The following is a 21,899-nucleotide window of genomic DNA, read 5'->3' as shown; positions in this document are numbered from 1 at the left end:
AAATCTTCTAGATGTCAGGTCAAAACTAGTTATATGGATCACAATACATTTTATTTGAGCATTTAAACGGTTTCTCTGGTTGGAACAGCAACTTTTATCTCCAGCACTAACCCAGCAGTCTGGGTTAGTTTACTCTGTGAATAACACTGTGCGATGTTCAGTCACTTAGGAACTTGAAGGAAAGAGTGCTGTGGGGAACTTTTTACAGCTTTAAAAAAAAGCTCCATGTAGACCACACACACACACTGTATATCACTATATACAACACGTTAACTACTAAAAATCCAACTTAAAAAATATTAACATGCAATACTTGTAATACATATGATATTTTGTATTACAACTCTGTGCTTCAATATTATATTAAAATGCTTGTCGACTTATTTTTAATTTTTCTATTTTCTATTGTTTTTATGGATACTTCTATTCTCTTTTCACTGCTTTGCTGCTGTGACTGAAAATTAAGTCATAAAATACAATTTAAAATGAATAAGAATGTCTGTGAAAGTACAAAAAAAAAAAAAACAGGCTAAAAAGACCAACTTCAGCAGTCTTCCCAGTAATGCTTCCCAACCAACTCTTAGGCTCTACTACCCACCCCCCACCCCCGCTTAACTATTAAATAAAATGGCTGACCATAAACCATGGCAGCCATGGGGGCTTAGAGGCCGCAAGCCATCATGCCATCTGTCCCATGTAATGTGCTGCTGACCGCTTAACTACACAGCTCAAACCGGCCAAAGTCCTTACGCTCAGCCTTTCAGCATGTCAGGAAGCATGCTCGGCCGCAGAGCGCTCCCCAGCCTCTTTTTAAAGAGCGGTGCACTTCATTCTTCAATGGAAAATAAGAGTGAGTGGAGTGTTCATGAATGAAAACTATGAGTCACACCTCAGTCACAATACAGTCACTCTGAAGTGCATTTGGGTTTCCTAAATATGCCTTATTCCAAAAAAACATTCTCACTGTCAGCATCCAAACTTGTACTTCCCCCTTCAAATGAGTCTGAATACAAAATGATCATGGCATGTTGCTGGTAAATATGCCCAGTGCTGTAATATCCAAGGTGACCGCTAGAGGATGCACCTCGTTGACCCTGGCGTTGAATGGATACCATGACAGATTTCCTAAGCTGATTTATGCCTCATTGTGAAAGGAAGCAAATAATCTTCTTTACCTTGCAGTCTGTCTACTAATGGTTAAACCAAACTCCATTTGCTTTCTATTTGTCTCAATTCCAACTTATTTATAGGCCAAGTCTTTACCAATTGTACATACATTTGAAAAAATAAAGTCAGAAAATGTAACAGTTTTACAGTCTTGCAAAATGAGAATATAAATGCTTTAGAACAAAAGATCCATAGAAAATGTGTGAAAAAAGAAATTCATAATAATACCAATAAAAATGTCTTCCTAAACAACTACTTAGAGTTAGACTAAGAAAGTCTAGTATAAGGGCAGGATATTCCAATAATTTGGAGAGCATGCTGCAAAGGCACAGTCACCTTTGTGTTTTCCTTGACTAGAGGACCTCAGTGCAATGCATTACAACCCATTCCCATGAAACACCTGGTATGTTATCACCAATGCAGTGAAGCCAGTACTATGCTGCCTTCCTTCAGCTGACACATTTGCAGCCGTATCACAGCTCTACAACTAAAACAGGTAAATAAATATGTATTTCCAGCATTAGCTATTACAGAACAACACGGAAAAGGAAAAAATAAATTTCACAAGACTATGTACATCATAGTTTTGGCTGAAAAAAGTAAAAAAAAAAAAAAGTGTTATTTTTGTAACACTACCGGAAAGTATAGTACAGTACAGTGCAATAAGCTATGCCAGAAGTTTTGTGTAGCTATGTATTGTATAGAGTATTTGTGTCCTGTGCTTTGCCTGTAGTGTATTTGTAAACAGACGGATATCTCATTGAGAGGCTTCTCTAAGGGCCTTCGGGTGAAAGGTGGGAGCGAGGGCTGAAGGCACTCCACAGACAGGAAACAGGAAATACTTCAGCAGACAGAGGATGGAAACTGTGGAGCATTAATTGGGTGACTCAGTACAAATTCATAGTAACACAATAACTTCAACTGAACAATAACATGTTCAAAAGCAAATTCAGAATGTTGTGCATGTAAATGCTTCTTCAAAAAAAACAACCATATTAACTTGTCATTCGTTCGTGTTGGACAAAAAACACACATACACACTAGTGAGTGCACATGGACATAGCATGGGGTACCCATTACTACTGCCCAAAGTGGCAGCTTGCTGAGCCCGGAGATCTGACCCACAACCCTATCATCCATAACCTACTGCTCTAACCACTACCCCCGCTTCACCAGCAATGATATGGAATTGCCTTGGGACTGATATTTGTGTTCTATGTGATCAATAACACAATTTATCAGACGGAAAAGATTATGCCACAATACTGAATGCTGTACAAGAAAATGCTTTCTATTAGATTATGGAGTATTGGTTTTAGGATTTGATTGTATTCAACAGCATGAATAAATGCTGTATTCATGTATTTATGATGTATACATAACAGGTACCCCCTGCTATGTCTGCGTGCGCTAACTTGTGCATACGTGTGGTTAAAGGCTGCATTATAAAACCATCTCAGGAGTGTCCAACACAAACAAAATGACAAGTTAATATAGTTAACTTTTTAACCAGCAAAATATAAAAATATATTTATATTTTCATCTTGCTGTACTTGTTGTAACATAATTTCAATCCTCTGTATGCCCTGCTCATGTGCAGTAATGAAAATAAAACTACTTGAATATTAGTAAGATTAGGATGTTGTATGACCACCAACTCATTTTATCCCTAACTCTTTTAAATAATCTTAAAATATTGGATGTAGCTCCATCATTTAAGACAACACAATTATCCACTGTTCCACAGCTTAGTACAGGGGGGCATCTAGCCCACACTGACCATTAGGCAGGGTGCCAATAGCTTTATGTTTACCTGCCCCAGATAGTCCTATTCTATTGGAATATTGCATTACAGGGCCTAGACAAGCTGTGTGTGCGTGTTCGGATTTGCTCATCTTTTTTTTTTTTTGGCAATAGGTGCAACATAATAATATGCTGCTATGGGTGTCCACAAACATTTAGACATATAATTTATAGTGAATTTGAATTTATATAACTTAAATGTGACAAGAATTTATAGGGTGGTTATAGGGTGTTTAGAAAGGGTTACATAATGAACCATAAACACAGTTCTTGCCAAACTAGTGACCTTACATACATTCACGTTCAACAATTTGATGTACATAATTCATGTAAATTCAATATGTCAGTTGTTTAGAACAATAAGTAAAGCATATCCACTAATAAGCCAGAATATTATAAAACAACAGACATATTACAGTATCACATGTAATGCTGGGATATATTTTGCAGCAAGTGAACCGTCAGTAAGGAGCTATATAAGCTATGTCTGTGCATTTGCTCATCTGTGTCAGCTCATCTGTGCAGTTTGCGAAAGAAGTCAAATCCATTTATTAGAATGGGTGTCCACAAACATTTGGACATATTGTTATTATAACAGTTCATTGGCTGTATAGTGCGTATTACTGTGAACAGGTGCGAACATATGCACATATACACACAGTCTGTGTACAACAACAAAAATGCAGCGTCATATTCCTCTGGGTATTAAAATAATGTAACACACAAGGCAAAACAAGAAACACTGACATGGTGTGTGACAGCTCTCTGACAGGTGGCGATATTACTGCCTGTATGAATGCCAGGGAGTGTAGACGTTCAGAGCCGCTAGGTGGCAGACAGCACAAGGACGTGGCTCTAACCAGTTAAAACTGGATTTACTCAGCTCCACATGTGACCACTGGACTCTACTAACACGTGGCCACTAGATGGAGCAATTTATCTTTATTTTGGATGTACAGTATGTGGACCTATGTGGGTTTTGGAATGTTTGGAACATGTTTATGACAAAAGGTGTTATAAATTATCACCATATGATAAGCATTAAACATGTCTTTCTTCTTAAAACAGAGACATCTCATTCTCTCAATTAGTGAGGATCATTATCAGAATACTGTGCTATTTTTTTTTCTTTCAAAAAATAGACAAAACTATATGTAACCTGAGGCATATATGCTTATATTAAGCAGAAAATCAGCCAATTGGGCTTTTCTATCAAGTATCAAAATGAGTCAAAGTAAAGTCAAGCAAAAATCACATGATTTTACATTACATTATTTAAAATAACGAGAACATTCTAAGTAAGACTGATTTAGATTCTAGATATTATTCCTAAAATAAGCAAAATAATCTTACACTTACAATGCTTAGTAAAACATAAATTCATATTAGAGAAAAATATGTGATTTATTGTCTTGAAATTAGATCATTTAGCATTTTTGTAGTGTGACTTTAGATTTTTATCATTTATCATATTTATAATACTATAGGCTATAAAGAGATAATATATTCCAGCTAAATCACTTTTTATTACCTGTCATACATGTGTATGATACATCTTACACTTTGTTTTAAAGCAGTTTTGACATGTTGAACACATACATACCCAGTGCAGTCGTTAAACCCCAGTGCAATAGCCTGCATAAATGATATGAAATGGAACATATGGATGCAGTATTTTAAAGGAAAACTCCTTTGAGAACCTGTGTTTAGTTTTTATTAAGCTCAAACTTGTAAGTTACAAATACATTTTAATTTGAAACACTGCTTGTTTTCGATTAGTAATTAATAGCCACCTAATGCTTTGTATTTATGATCATTTTAATGAACTTCAGTGCCCATTTAATTAAAGATTTTTATTTTTACCAAGACTTATTGCCTTGAAATTTGATTATTTTACTTGCTAAGATTTAGTTTTTTGCAGTGTGACTTTAGATATTTTACTATTTATCATATTTATAATACTTTAGACAATAAAGAAGTAATATTTTCCAGATTAACCTCTTTTTATTACCTGTCATACATGTGTGCATCTGTCAAGGCGAGCTGCACAACAGGGTGAGCAATGATATTTTTAGCAAAAAATATAATTTAATTAAATCGTGATAGACTCAAAGTTAAAAGCTTTTTGAACTGTTAGTGATTACCTTTTTCTGTTTCAATGAAACATTTAGATTTTGTAAAACTATTTTAAATACCAAATAAACATGTTTTAAATAGTATAAAACATTATTTAAAGTGATTAACACTTCTTTATATATTTTGTTTATTTACAGTAAATCTTGAAATATTTACTGATACACAGGGCTTTATCAGTATTTTTACAATAATATTGTTTTATTGATCAATATAGTTATATGGTATATTGTTATATTGATAAAATCTCTGTGGAGGTAGAGTACACTAAGTGATATAAGTACACTATGTGACCTCGTATGCCCTTTAGGTTATTTTGTGTGTTTTTTATGTCAGTCATTTGATTCTTTCCACAGCCTTTTGTGTATTTAGTCACAGTAAAATCTACAGTGGCTGTGTATTAAAATCCTAAAGCTCACCATGAAGCATCAACAGGATGAATGGCTGTAAAGGTCCATTGTATTGGACCCCTGGAGCTTCTCCTTGACCTTGATAGAGAGCTGTTGTCGCATCTCCTCAGTGTTAACTGCACCCATTGTCCTCCGGCAGCAGTTTGGCCTACTGCTAGAAAAACCTGGGGGTGGGTGGTGGTAGTGGAGGGGTGGTGTGAGGGAGCAGGGTGGAGGGTACATCAGGGTCTTGTTTGGGCAAGAACAAAGGCAAGCACACACTGGTGTATTCTCATTCAGGAAGACAATAGGAACAGCAGTGTGGCTGCCTGAGGAATCCTTAAAGGATCATAATGGAGGAAGCATACAGAGAGCCAGACACAAAAGACACAGCGAAGAGGCTAAAGATGGAGTGATGGGAAGTGTTGTAGCCTAGTTTGCATGACTGAGCAGACAAAATACAGAATAGGCCAAATGGTGGACACTTGGCAGCCTATCTGTAGAACAAAACACATCAATTTGTCCAGTGAGTGCTGGGTATTAACATCACTAAACCTGTAAAACTGCTCTGTAAGACACTTTTGATTGTTTATAGGTCAGAAAAGGCATCATTATTGTTGCACTTACTGTCAGTGCTGAACAGTAACAAAGTCAATGCAGTTGTTGCGGTATTTAAGTCATTTTTTCCTTTTACTTTAATGTAATTTGTCAAGTATGGGTTTTTATAGGACTTTTTTTTACCTTAACTCAACTACATTTCAAACCCAAAATGTGGCTTTTTAGTCTACTACATTATGATAAGTAACTATTTTAAATATATTACCAGATTTGTTTTTAATTGTACATTGTTTGAAATACTTGTACTGCATAAAGAAATGGCATCTTGTATTGGTAATGCTATATATATATATATATATATATATATATATATATATATATATATATATATATATATATATATATATATATATCAGTATTTTTACAATAATATTGTTCTCAACTAATTTCAAGAACATCAAGTTGGATACATCTTACACTTTGTTTTAAATCTGTTTTGACCTGTTGGACACATAGATACCCACTGCAAACGTTAAACATCAGTGAAATGGCCTGGATAAATGATATGGAATGGAATATATAGATGCAGTATATTAGTATATAAAGAAAAACTTTTATGAATCTGTGTTTAGTTTTTATAAAGCTTAAATGTGTGTCTAAGTTATCTAAATTGCAAATACATTTTATTCTGAAACTCTGCCTGTTTGCAAACTAATTTATAGCCACTTGTTTTTTCCTAAATTGACATTTTTGCCTTTAATGTTTTGTGTTTATGATCATTTAAATGGACATCAGTGCCCAATTAATTAATGGCACTTTATTTATTTTTTTATTTATTTTTACCAAGAGTAACACTAAAGTATTTTTCGTACAAGAGTGTTTTTACAAAATGGTCATAGGACATTAAAGCCATACTGAATCATTTTACTTTTACTTTTTATACTTTTGTACTTCTTTTTTGTATTGTTATGTTGACAAATGCTGCATCAGACCCTGGATTTTGGACTTGCTGATAACAGTCTGTGGTGTAGAAGCACATGGGGTCAATTTTCATTGCTTTTTCATACTGCCTCAACTTTTTTCTGAATTTGTGGATACTGAAGTAATCTACGTACATGTAGAAGGCCAATGCTTTTCTACTTTTATTGAGGTGGAGGTCTAATGGGAGGAATCCTACTTTTATTGGCTTATCATTCACCCTGAGTATCTCTAATGTAAATGCATGTTTAAGTACATGGTTTGGGTACCATATCCATTGTTGCCTACTATTATATAGCTATATTATTAGCTTGGTTATTTGCATTGTCTTATTACCTTTAAACAACAGACAATAACAAGCCCTTTTACTCTCTGCCTTTCACAAGGCAACCTTTATAGAAGAAAACAAATCTCACCAAATCCTATTTTGGGCTCAACACTGAGCACTACTAAGTGATTACAGTCAGTCTGATATAAATCTGAAAGTGTGAAGAAATTTGAAAGATCAGATACATAATCAGAGTGTGCAACTCACAGCACTTAAAACAGATGTTCCGAAGCAAATGCTTTATAGTAAATTACTTTGTTTATCATTAATTCCTTTGATTCAGTTGCAATACTGATCCTCAATGTGGATTACAAAAGCATCTGTTTTCAACAATATCCACAAAAACTCCATAAAATCAAAGAGCATGGTTGTAATTGGTTCCAGGTGTAGATGGCCTACATGAAAAGCGTGGGTGAAATGTGTACAAGACTTTTGTTTTGCGAGATGAAAAGCAGAGGATTAAGTCACAAACAATCAGGCTGGAGAAATGCATGTTCTTTATAGGCACCAGGAATTGGAATAATAATTTCTTATTTAATATAAAGCTATAACATTTAACATAGAATAAAATGTAAAAAGCCAAATATACATTAAGGTAAAAGTGAAATTAGTTCAAATACATCAAATAAAAAGTGATGACATGCCATTGAGATTTACTTGAAAGTAATAGGTTAAAACTAGTGTATCACACTGTAGAGTATGTGAAATCCAGACTTCTAAATGCTATGTCTATCTTTTCCAGTTTTGTGATTGGTGTCCAATGCTGGCCCTACACCTAAATCATTTTCTAGTGAGTAATTTTCTACAGTCACTCACGAATTTCCAGTGTCAGTGTCACGTCTGGTGCTGTTAGCTCCTCTGTCCCTTCCACACCAAGCTCTAACGGAGGTTCTCAGGTTAACAACTACACTACCCAGAATGCACCACCCGCTGACATCACGCACTCACCTGATCACGTGACACCTCACCTGCTTCCTCCTGGAAGTCCCGAATACTGATTACTGGCACTATAAAGGTGCACGCCAAACAGACTACCACGCCGCGTATTGTAGGTTATCCTCGTACAAAGCGTTACTTATCTCTTGTCTCAGTTTACTTTGTGTATGACCTTGCTTTTTGTTTCTCGACGCCGATTCTTGCCTCTGCCTTTGATATTGGATTGTTTGTGTATGACCTGGACTGTACTTTCACCACCGCCTCTTGGATTATCTCTGATACTGGATTGTTTGTGTATGAACTCTGGACTGTCTCTCGTTTATGGTATGGTTTTGTCTTCATTGCTCTGACTACTGGTGATCAACCTTATTTCTGTATCGACCCTGATTACATCTGTTTATTATTATAATAAACATACTTTGTTTTTATCAGTATCTGCGCTTGTCTGCTATTCTGTTCTGACCATGACAGTCAGAATAAAACCATGTGTGTTGCTATAGATGCAGCATGCTCTCATTATCGTAAGATGGTCAGGGTGATAAGTATATTTCTTGTCTTGACATTTCGCTAAAGTAATAGTAATTTGCATAGTAATTATACAGTAGGTGATCTCTCCCTTGCACCAAATGTTATTCACAGTCTGCAGCATTTTTTTTGTTGCATTTTTTAATAAACACACTACTGCATACACAAGGGCAGCTGTAGCCAAAAAAATCCTGATTTAATAATTGGAGAGTTCATAAACACAGCTTTTGAGTATGTTGCATTCTTTGTGTTTGTTGTAGGGGCCTGTCTAGCTGTGATCTCTCACCGAGTGGTACACTACCCAAAAGTAGCCTCTACAGCCTCTAAAGAGAGCTGTTTTACCACACCTTTGATACTTATACTTACATAAATCTACCTGAGACATACTTTAACTGCATGCTGAGTTCTGCAACAATCTGGGGTGATTTATATATTTTCTATATTACATAATACATATACCCATTAACATTAGTCTAGTACAGCACAAGTACAGTAACGTAAGCATTTTCCCATGCATCTGGGTAAATTACAGTTTGTCATGAAGGGGTTGAAAAAGGAAATTTTGCACATAAATTGAATAGGCAATTGGGGTTAAACCATTTTGTGTGTGACTTCAATCTTCAATCACAAAGAAAAAAAGATGTGTGTGGTTGCCTAAACAAAAATCCACCATAATGTGGTCATTCATCTTAAGTGGAGTTATGTGTCATAACTAAGTTTTGGGAGTGATCCACGCCCTCACTCCTCCCACTTCCATCCCTATTTAAACCGTCACTTCCTCTCTACCTACTCATTGAACAAACCTCGCACCCACCTCCTCCCCATCTTCCTCCTTCTTTAATTTTATTCTCTTCTCATGTTTCTCTTCATGAGAGGGGGGGCTTCGGCTTCACGCTTTACAGCGAAGCTGCCCCGAACTCCATCCCAAATACTCTGAGTTCGCTCCCCCTCTTTCTTCTTCTCTGCCCAGTCAAGGGCGTGGGTCAATACTAGCAAACAAAACAATTCTAGGAAGTGTTAGATTTTCAGGCATGTATTCAAGAAAATACACCCAGTAAGTTTTTTGTAAGTTCTTTTTGTGGTAAATTAATCTGTGGAATTTAAGAGTTATTGCTGCTTCCTCACAACTCCACAATTTCATTGTGATACTGGAGAAAACACAGTAAATCTCAGCAGCACACATACAAGCCTTTTCATTAACACAGCAGTTTTCATTTACACAGCAGCCTGTTGTCTTCTTCAAAGACTGTTGTAGTTACCCTCGAGACCCTTTAGAAAATCAAATCAGAGCATGTTATCATCTTTCAAAAATCCCCAAACTCTATAGATCCATTCATCTGACCAAGCTGCCTTGAGGCTTCAACATGGAAACTCTGAGACAGACAACACTGAACAATAAGAACAGCGTTTAGTGGGATGGTCCCTGGCCAGTTCATCAGTTCATGATGAAACAATAAAGGGATAGATTGAAATATTTAGGGAGGGAATGGGCTGTCTGTAAATGGCTCATGTACAAACACTAAAGCACGTAACTTTACTTGGAAACATGTCAGATAGATTAAATCAAGCTTGTTAGTGTTGTGATAAATTATACAGTATAATTATGTATAATAATCAATCAGTTTGCTGCTTTGGTCCACATATTTGGATTTGCATTAATCAATTTCTGACAGAATTACAAGTATAACTGGAAAAATGCATTTCCTGAGGAAAACGCAGAATGGTTGTGTGAGAGATGGATGCTAGTCGATAGAGGTGATCTTCCTGCTCTGATGGAGTATGTGAAGTTTGCTGGCTGTCGGGATACATAAACAGTCTTAGAAAAGGAGTAAATGTGAGGAATGAGGGATGAAAGATGATGAATAGACGAGTGCATGCCTTCAGGACGGATTATAAGCGGAAGACTGTTTGATGGAGTACACGCAGTTTAGTAAAGAGGAAAAGGTCTTTCATAGGGATAAATGATGGGGAGTGATTGGGAGTAAAGAGGGATGAAAATAAAATGAAAATAAAAAAGAACAGGTCAAAAGAACAGTGAATTTGTTCACAAGGGCTTGCCCTGAGATAATATATCTGAATTGAAGTGTTTCGGTCAGTAGATTTCCCAAGAAATGACCAAAAAAAGGCTGACAAGACAATCATTCTGCTTTTTTTTTAGTTTTTATGCTCATTTATGGTCTTTTTTAGTCATCAGTAGAAGACGTGTGCTCTGGGACTGTGCTGGCAGGGTCTTGTATAAAGATGTCTCTGAAGACACTGTCCTCTGTTTTCTCAACATTCTCAGGATGGTCAGTCTCACAGTGGTGCCTGATAGATTTACAAATAGGAAAAAAGGCCACATGGACCCGAGCACTGCCATCAGGCACAGTGATGGACCTTCATAACTGCTCCTCTGGGGATGACAGGAATTTGAGCTTTCTTCAAAATACCTCTACCAACATGGGACAGGGCCTCTGTAAGATGAATGTGTTTTATGAGATCAATGTATGTATTTTTACTGTTTTAATCCCTTTATTTTGAAGCATACCGTAAGTATACAACACATCATAACTGAACTTGCATGTGGAATTCATTTAAGTTCTTGCTTTTTAATGTGTTTGAGAGCATCAGTTGTGAAGTTGTGAAGAGGTAGAGTTGGTATACATTTAATAGCTCTATAAAAATGCAGGCCGGTCAATCCATCAGTTATGATGAAACTGGCACTCATCAGCGCAGCCCCAGGAAAGTAAGAGCATGGAAATGATCTGTTGCACAGGATAAGTTCATCAGTGTTACAAACCTTTGGTTTGTTTAACACTTTTTAAAGTTTATTATGTGATTCCTTAAGTGCTCCTATATGGTCTGAATGAGTTCAGTATTCGTTTACAAAGTAGAAAAATAAAAACACACATATATACAGCTCTGGAAAAAATAAGAGGCCACTTCAGTTTTGAACTAGTTTCTCTGTTTTTGTTATTTGTAGGTATATGTTTGAGTGAAATTAACATTGTTGTTTTATTCTCTAAACTACGAACAACAATTTTCCCAAATTCCAAATACAGAATATTGTCATTTAGAGCATTTATTTGTGGAAAATGAGAGCTTTCAGACATCAAGTAATGCAGAGAAATATCAATATTTGGTTGAATAACCCTGGTTCTTAATCACAGTTCTCCTCCACCAGTCCTATACACTGCTTTTGAATAACTTTATGCCACTCCTGGTGCAAAAAATTCAAGCAGTTCAGCTTGGTTTGATGGCTTGTGATCATCCAGCTTCCTCTTGATTATATTCCAGAGGTTTTCAGTTTGGTAGAATAAAAAAGTATAATTTTTAAAAGGTCTCATTTTTTCCCAGAGCTGTATATACGTATATGTAAATATAATTGTGAAATAGGCACAGCTTTAAATGACTATGCTATAAGGGTTGCATTCAGTTTATTCAAAGTGTGGGGTGATCACTGTGGTTGGTTGATAAGCATTACAGCTTTGGGGAAAAAGTTGTTTACCTGATTGGATGTATCTTTGGCTGCTGTGGGAAGAAAGTACATGAATCATTTTTTGTTAGTTGTTCTCTCTACTTTCCCTGAGCTGTTAAATAGAAGGATATCTAAAACATTGTGATAGCGTATCCCACACATGCACTCGGAGGAGGACTGTGTTTCTAAACCAAACATTCCTGTGAATTAACCAGTGCAGAGTGTTAAACACATCATTTAGGAGAAGCTGAAACTATAGAAGCTACACCCAAGGAGGCATGTATGTGTATTTTATTCACTGTAGTTTTAGAGACACCAGTTCTCTTCAGTGGTCTGAAAGCCTAACCAAACACCAAACAAACTTTACATCAATGTCTGACAACTGTGAATGGTCTGTACATGTGCTTCATATAACAATACACTAATGGGCAGTTTATCTTAGTGAGCTCATTTCCTGAGAGAGCTGTAAGGGGGAATGATGGGAAGCAGAGGTTTTGCAGGTATAGAACAGAGGGCCTCAGTCCAGAGATCCTCCCACACCGTACCTCCTCTTACCAAAAAATATAAACTCAGATTAAACAGGGGCAAATATTTACTCATTTATCAAAAGTTTAAGAGTCTTTTTTAAAGAACAAACATCCAAAAGGCAGCCCAGTAATAGCAGTAACCTGACATACTGTAACAGTATAGCATGTCTCATGTTGAAATACTAGGAAATGGTTTTTAGGAAGATTAATAAAGAACTATTATATTTAAAAAAAAGAAAAACAAATTTAAGCTATTTCACACAATTGGATTTTAATTCTGTTTTCTTGATTATTTGAGCCCTTTCAGTAAGTAACTATTAAATAATTATAATAGTTTTAAACAAATTAAAACAAATTCTGCTCTGCATGCTTTGTTTTGCACATTTTTTGCACGGTTTTGTAGTGCTGTTTTTCTTTTTTCTCTTTAAATTGCATGCGGACAGTCAATTGTGGGTAGCCTGAGGATAAAGAAGGATACATCAGTCGCGTCCTTCAAACTGATTCAGTTTGGAACAGCCTTCTCTGATATGGTGGCCGAGAAATGCACCCAGCCTTAGCTCCAGCCTAGGATTAGAAATACAGCTTCTGAGAGTTACACTGTGAGTGGGTGGAGCTAAACGGTGATAGGTGGAGGTATGTTAATAAGTTGGTTCTTCATAATAGATAAACAGTGTTCAAAATGGTGCATTCCACCTGACCATGCCCTCCCTGCGTGGGCCTCCTCATGCACCCAGTAAGACTGACCAATCAGGTGCTCCCAGGATTCCATAGGCGCGCATGGAGTGCACGTGAACAGCAGCAGAACACACTGTTTCTAGTCTCCCCTCAGACAGATTCAAGGCACCCCAAATCAGAAGGACAACTTTCCACCAATCAGACGCCTTAATTACCGGTCACTCTTGAACTCTTTCTGAGCCAGACCCGCCCCTACATCAGTGTCGGAGCGTATGCAGAGGACAACGGAGATCCGCTGGACTAGAGAATAAACACTTTAGTTCTCTTCATTACCGTGTCATTCATTTGAGTAAACCACAGCTAATGTCACGGCTAATCTCAAGGCTAAGCTCATAGCTAAGATCATGGCTGGATGTGTGGCATGTGTGTGTGTTTCAATAAACCTTTATTTGGAATCGATGTCTGAGTTCTGACCGGACTTCCTGTGGTGTTTGCTGTTTACATCGTATCAGCACTAAATCCATAACCAACATATTCATCACCTCACTGGTTCTACAAACCATCATTTCAAACAGTGAATGAAAAATGAAGCTTGCAGCTTAATTTCAACATATGGACTTCATGGACTGGAAAATGGAACAATTATTTTAAAACTTTCATATCTTATAAAGTTTCATATGGAAACTTTAACTATTATTTAACTAATATTAACTACAGTATATATTGTTTTTCTTAATTCAATGAATCCAGGGAAATCCTGTCACCCAATACAGGAGTGCACTGACCAAGCTGACATTTATTATATGAATCTGGTCCACAAAAAAAAAAAAAAAATCTGATTCACTGTGTTATTGTAAACCCTGGTCCTGTGTGTATGCTGCACTAAGACCCTGGAGAAACACTTTCATTTCACTGTGTGTGTGTACAGCTCTGGAAAAAAATAAGAGACCACTTAATGATGATGTTTTTCTTGATTGTACCAAATTAAAAAAAACTCTGGATTATAATCAAGAGGAAGATGGATGATCACAAACCATCAAACTAAGCTGAACTACTTTAATTTTTTTAACCAGGAATGTCATAAAGTTATCCAAAAGCAGTGTGTAAGACTGGTGGTGGAGAACATGCCAAGATGCATGAAAACTGTAATTAAAGACCAGGGTTACTCCACCAAATATTGATTTCTGAACTCTTAATACTTTATGAATCTGATCTTGTTTCATTTGCATTGTTTGAGGTGCAAATAAATGCAAATAAATGCACTAAATGACAATATTTTATTTGGAATTTTGGATAAATGTTGTCTGTAGTTTATAGAATAAAACAACAATGTTTAGTTTATTTGAATATATACCCATAAATAGCAAAATCAGAGAAACTGATTCAGGAACTGAAGTAGTCTCTTAACTTTTAAATTTCCAGACCTGAATTTAGCTGGTCAGACAGCAAGACACTATTAAAATAAGCTCTAAATCAGTCCAAAGATATATCCGTCTGTGACGGTACTCACTGTTCCACAGCACTGAAGTTTCCTGGCAGTAGGTTTACTCTCCTCCAGCTGTGTCGATTAGCTGGCTGTGAGACTGCGGTGCCACAGAAACCTTATCACTTGAGAAAATCTCCTAATAACAGTATTACATGTGGCATCTGCAGATAGCTGTGTAAACACAAACACGTCTCTCGGAAAGACATTTTTTCACGGCTATCAGCACATTCTGCTGTAATCAGCTGCTGACATGTGATAGCTTGTGATGTGATCTCGAACGGCATATGTAGATTTTTTTTGGCTTTGCTCACAGGTCAAATATTATTGCACTTTTAAAGAATTTTACCAGGTATGCTGCATTTGATTAAACTAACGTATTTATTTAGGATAAAATTAACACATTTAATTGTAAACATCATTATCATCATTTTATAATTTCCCTCCTAATGGTTAGATGTGCAGTGTGGTTTTCACATTTTAATCAGCACAGCATGTATATTTTGAGGAATTTCAAAAGTTGTATAGCCTCAGATTCTAAATATCTGAGAACATTCTAGATGGATATTCTACAATATAAACAACAGGAAGTTATAGTATTCGGAAATCTTGAACAACCTATGGTTCTTACACTTCCTAATCCTACAGACTCTATACATAATCTGAATTCCAATTATGCACCCGTACGAATCCCGGTCATGCAGCCTGCCATCAGTTGCCAGAGCCCTGAGAGAGAGGACAATTGGCCTTGCTTTCTCTGGGTGGGTAGATGGCACTTTTTCCTTTTAAGGCATCTGTGAGCTGATCTATCAGAACCAAATCGCTTTGCTTTTCTGCAAGTGCGCTGTGATGTTACTCAGCAATGTTACATGAGCAGCATTTCAGAAAGAGGCTGTGGCTGACTTCACATGTGTTGGAGGAGGCATGTGCTAGTCTTCAACCTCTTTGTGCTGTGGCATCACTAGTGATGGGGGATATATAGCTGAGTAGCAGTGGAATGGGTGGGACAATTGGGAAAAAAAACTTAAAATAAAATAATAAGAAGAAGAATGTTTGTTTGGTTGGAAAAAATGCTAAAAGATACATAACTGATTGATATGTACTTACATACATACATAGATCTTTATTGATGCCTAAGGGAGGGTTAGCTCTGAAAATATAGTATATTATGCTTATTTAAAACTGTGTAGCTTCAGGATCATTTTTTTCTCTGAATGAATACATTTGATAGTATGTTAATAAAAGAATACAATGCTTGTATTGGCTGGATTACATCACCAGTCAATCACAGTTCACTGCAGACTCATACCATAGCATAGCGTTATTTTTAGCAGATAACAAGGACATCTTCCATTTCCCCCCCTGAGTCTTACTGGATATTATATTTGTCCTCTTATTGTCTTCTCAGTGTCCTCTAAGAGAGATGTGAGCTATCTGAAGAGATGTGAACCCTTTGGTGTTACTTGGATTTCTGCATAAATTGGTTATTAAATGTGATCAGATCTTTATCTAAGTCACAAAAATAGACAAACCAAGTCTGCTTGAACTAATACCACACAAATATATATATATATATATATCGTCGCTGTCCAATGAAAAACACTTATCTCCAAAACAGCAACTTTACAGGAGAGAGAAATAACCGTGTAAACTTTCAATGGAAGTCAATGTAAAAAGAGTTTATTTCAGGTCATTTTGGAGAGTTTCTATTGGTCCATTCATCGAGAGATTTTGGCACAGTGTAAGGCACAGTTTGTCTGTTTAAATTATGTAGTAAACTAAAAATCGACAAAAACGGAGATAAGTGTTTTTCATAGGACAGCGACGATATATATATATATATATATATATATATATATATATATACTTTTTATATACTTTTTTTTTGCAACTGTATTTTATTTAATAACGTAACCAGTAATTCTCCTGAATTCGTCAATGCATTTTTAATACTTTGCAGCTTAAGGAGTTGAAAGTTTTTTTTTCATTAGTAAATAAAATGAGACAAAATTGTTACAAGACAGTTTTGGAGTTTTGGAATTGACATGCTTTATATTACTTTATGTTGTTTATGCCAGATTTTCTTTTTGATGAAGAGACAGCAGTGTTTGAGGTTCACTGTATGTGGCGGCTATATATACTGAAATCACAGTATTCAGCTATAGCGAGATAAATACAGTTTTCTATTATAGGGCACCTTTAAAGAACCTTCCACTGAAATGTTCTGTAGGATATGGCATCGCTCCAAGCAACCCATTTTGGCACCTTAAGTGAAAATAAATGGCCCTGCTGCTCTCTGAGTGAGGGATTTGCTCCTCTCTCCTGCAGGGCAGAGCAATGTTAGAGCATGTGTACAGAATTAGGTAGAGTAACGAGCGTGGCAGGATGCACGTGTGAGCTACTTTTATTTGGGACAAACCAGGAATCATTGCTGTATACACAGCACCGGGTCAAAGAACCGGCTCACAGACATAAACGAAACACATCACAGTAAACCAGGAACAGGAACAAAAACCTGAGAATTAACACGGCACAGGGAGTCCGGGAAAATAGAAAAAAGCAAGGAAACAAAGCACAAGGGAAACTCGCCTCGAAAACAGTCTCAGTGTGAGCAGGCAGGCGTCAAGACTTCACAGAGACTAAACTGAAATAATGGGGTATACATACATAGAGAAATGAGCTAATAATCACAAGCAGGTGCATACTGCGAGCACAATGTACACAATGAATCCACTGTGTATCCCAGGTTTAAACTCTCCTCAATACAGCACACCCTCCCTCACTTTCTTCTTTTGTGGTCAGGTGCACGTATACACTTTAACATAATGCAGTCATTAACCCATAGGAGGCCAGACCCAGTTTTAAATATCGAACCCAAATAAGTGAATCAGTTAAACTAACTGAAAAGCTCATTTGTGTTTTTTTCTTATTGTGATAAAGTGGTCAAATTACTTTTTTTTTTACATTTGTAAATATTTCAGGTTAAAATCCTGATGTAAAATACATGTCACAACTGTATAATATGATTCAGAACATGTTTTTTATCATTTGGATCTAAAAATATGATCAAAAGTTAGCCTTAAAACTAGATTATGTTCTTTTGAAATTATATATCTACACTATATTACATTTTATTAAAGCATTTTAATAGTTAAATGGGTTGAAACAGACCTTTATGAACCAAAAGTAGACTTTTAAAACGAGCTAATGAGCTAACTAATGCTGGATTCATGTGCATGCCAAGTGGAAACTGGGTTTCTACCAGTTGAAAGGTATTCACCCAACTTGTGTTGTGTGTGTGGGAGACTGACAGATTTTTTAAATGTATTTTTTATTTATTTTTCAATTATGCTAAATAACATTATTATGTGATATATTGTAGCAGACACATATGTTTCTCGTAGCCTCATATAATGCTCAGTGAGTGTATATACAGTCACATCCTGTACATAAAACTCAATTCTGCAAACAATGTAAAGTCCCGCTTTGAGCTGTGAAACAGAGGAAATGTGTTTTCTGGAATTGTGGTGCTCTGTGCAATTCTTTTGGGATGAGTTAAGAAGTAGGGGATGAGGTGGGTGGTAATAATCCAACATCTTTACCTCATTAGCAATGCTCTTTTTCTTGAATTCAATCAAATCCTCACAGCTATGCTAGTAGAAATTTTACTTTGGGAGTGGACAGCCAGTCAGGAAAATAATGGATGACAAAATGGTCAACAAATTGGTGGAAAACAAATCTGTGTGGAGACACTGTGGTCAGTGTGAAGATGAATGGATCTGGTGTCATGGTGTGGGGTACAGTTACATACAATGCCAGAACACCGTTGCTCTTCATTATAAGCACTTTGACAGCAATATTACATTAATAAGATCCTGCAACCAGTGGCCCTACCTTTTCTGGAACACACAGGTACTTTTCCATGTTGAGCAATTTGCCATACCTATCCCCAATTAAATATTATTGGAAGCTGTTTGACGCACCATTAACACGCTTTACCTACCCCAAAATCTGCATAATTCAAATGAGAATATTTAAGATGCACAAAGTGGATTATGGCAGGCCACCACTAGGAACCTCTACAACTCCGTGCTGAGATATCTGGCATATTGCATTACACATGTGTTAGATGTACAGTGTGTGTAGCTCAATAAAAACCAAGAATTGCCCATATGAGGCTCAGTATACACACTGCCTGGCCAAAAAGGCCCACACTCTCAAATGTTCATCATTGAGAGTCGAATATTTATGCTTCCTAGCAAACTGAAGCTATTATTGTTGGTTTGCCTCACTGATTAGTGTTTTTCTTAAGCCTATACAGCTTTTTAGTCCCAATCCCTTGAGTTCATTTGTGTTGTACAAGTAGGAAAAGTTCTTACTTTAACTATTAAAAATTTTTTCTAGTGTTGTTCTTCTAAATATCTCTCTATATATCCTGTTGCCAGCAGCACAATCACCCATGCAGAAATTATTCATGCAAATTAACTATTTGCTTAGTTAAATCCAGGTGGTAACTTTTTTTTTGTCCAGGCAGAGGCAGTGTATATTCACATGAGAAGTGAGGAGATGAAGCATGACTGAGAAACCATAACATGTCTGTATTACAGTATACAGTATATGCATGGAAAACAGCTTCTGGACGGCAGCCCAGATTCCATGCAAATGTACTATAGTAAACATTCGCAGTGTTCTCTCCCACTGCTGTGTCACAGTCAATGTAGCAGATTCATCCTCGCTACCCCCTGGAGCCCCCCGAAAGCCTCCTGGGACCCCCAGGGCTCATCCTGTCACTGTTCTCACGTACATGCGCTCCGCTGGATCTGCTGGTTTGACCTGCCCACGCAGAGTCATTTGGTGGGAGCGTGGCTCATATCCTACTCACACATCTCACACAGATCCAGAGAGAGTTACTGAGAGTGGGCTGTGTTTTACGTACTGAAGACTCCTCTGACATCAAGCAGAACTTGGTGAAACTTTCAAGCTGCTCTGAATTTTATTTTTAATGTAATTAACCCTCTAAAGACTGAAGTTATGATTGGTTTAGTTTGGTTATTTTAAGGTTCTATAGTTCTACATTATTATGTAGTTCTGAGTATGCAGATTAATTTACAGTTTATCCAAAAGTTCGTGGGATCCCTTTCTCATAATTGCATTCCTCTACTTTAAATTGCACCCACTGCTGACACAGATGTACAAATTAACTTTCAGTTTGTCCTGTCCTTGTACAGAAATATTGCCAATAGAGTAGTAGTGTTTAAAGCTGAAAAAGATTAATCTATTTTTTCCATGCCTAATGCCAGGGGTGGGGTAGAGACGTGTTGAGCTGTGGATCAATGGAACTACATCCAGTACTTTTGCCATGAGCTGGATTTGAGGAATTGGTGATCATCCAACACCCTGAGCTCACTCTTGTTAGTAAATGCAATCAAATCCTCACAGCAATGCTCCAAAATCTAGTAGAAAGCTTTACAGACATAAGAGAACTTTTTCTTCAACAAAAGCAAGATAAACTATTTTTTTTAATGAAAAAAGTTTACAAATAAATTCTTCTTTGCAAGATATAGCTTTTACCTTTATTTGCATATTGTATGCTGTTCACAGAAAGTGATTTCTGGTGGTGTTCCTAACCCTGTGCAATGATTTCCAGTAAGGAATCATGCCTGTTTTTTTTATGCAGTGCCACCTGAGGGCCTGAAGATCACCAGCATACAATATTAACAGTTGGCCTTAACTCTTGCACAGGGATTTCTCCTGATTCTCTGAATCTTTTGATGATACTATGTAATGTAGGTGGGGGTTTTCAAAGTCTTCACAATTTTACGTTGAGGAACATCTCTATTCTGAAATACATTCTATAATTTGTAGGTGTAATTTTTTCCTAAAATTGTTAAGTGTCTGATTTCCAACATCTGGTATTTAAAAATAAAAATATTAGATCTATTAGATTTGCAAAACACTACATTCTGTTTTTATTCACATTTATGTACACTTCACACAGCATTCCAGCTTTATGCTGACTGTACTGGTAGTTGGCACATTATGTGTTGTAATATTCTGGTTTATTCCAGTACTGTATCTCTGTTCCTCCTGTTTTCAGCTGAAATCCGAGCTCCATTGCTGGGAAATGAGGTGTGACGCACTAATGTCATCACTGTTAGTCCTGATGATATGACAAACAAGAAGAGAGAAAATATGTGAAACATTGTACATTTCATGCCTATACTCAAACCATGACCAGCTTATTTTTCCCAGGTAAAAAAAACGAGTTTACAGACAATCGTTTCTGAAATTGTTTCTGGGCCCACACAGTTTTGTCCAGTAAAAAATCAGGCCAGTTTTTAATATAGTGCTGCTGAAAGGGCTGAATTTTACCAACATCCAATATTAACTGTAAGCTTAGTCCCTTGCATTCAGGGATTTCTCCAGATTCTCTGAATCTTTTGATAATATTATGTATTGTTGGTGGTGGGATATCCAAAATCTTCACGATTTTATTTTGAAGAACATCTCTGTTTGGATATTGTTCCCCATTGTTAGATGCAGTTTTATGCAAATATATGGACTCTCTAAAATGCTTATTTTATTCCCAATCAGGTGAGGTAGTTTAAAATATTAGTTAAGTTTTTTAATGAAATGATGCAATATATCATTTTCAAAATCTGATGTGATTGTGATTCTATTCTGTTGTTTTTTTTTTACATTTATTTATATTTTAAACAGATTCCCAACCTTTTGCTGACATTGCTGTTAGATGGCACATTGAATGTGGTAATATTCCAGTTTATTCTAGTGCTTTATTCTAGTTTGTACCAGTACTGTTTCAGCTGTTTCTGTTTTACTGTTTTCAGCTGAAATTTGAGCTCCATAGCTTAGAAATGAAGTGTTTCTAACGTACTCATCACTGTTACATCTGATGATATGACACATAATAAGAGAGAAA

Source organism: Astyanax mexicanus, chromosome 3 (assembly GCF_023375975.1).
Source record: "Astyanax mexicanus isolate ESR-SI-001 chromosome 3, AstMex3_surface, whole genome shotgun sequence".
Taxonomy (NCBI): Eukaryota; Metazoa; Chordata; class Actinopteri; order Characiformes; family Acestrorhamphidae; genus Astyanax; species Astyanax mexicanus.
Note: the sequence above shows the minus strand (reverse complement) of the source record.